Source organism: Penaeus monodon, chromosome 23, assembly GCF_015228065.2.
Source record: "Penaeus monodon isolate SGIC_2016 chromosome 23, NSTDA_Pmon_1, whole genome shotgun sequence".
NCBI lineage: Eukaryota > Metazoa > Arthropoda > Malacostraca > Decapoda > Penaeidae > Penaeus > Penaeus monodon.
The window spans coordinates 44437550-44437820 of record NC_051408.1 but is presented as its reverse complement, the minus strand read 5'-3'; positions in this window follow the sequence as shown (position 1 = coordinate 44437820).

Here is a 271-nt window from a genome sequence, read left to right as displayed (position 1 = left end):
CTGCATTAAGAAAATGTACTTGTGAGAGGCAGTCATATCCCAGTAACCTTAGCAATCTTGAAGCACTCACTGGCTTGGAGTGACAAACTGCTCCTAACACAGGTGATATGACTGTCAAGCTGTGTGACCTATAGGTAGATGCCACTCTACTCACATGACCCAAAGTGCCTGTAACTCCAACATGATACAACTGTGTAGAAAGAGCACTAGAATTGGGGGCCCTTTGAGCAACTACAATTTCATACTAAGCATGGAGCATGTCTTCCAGCTG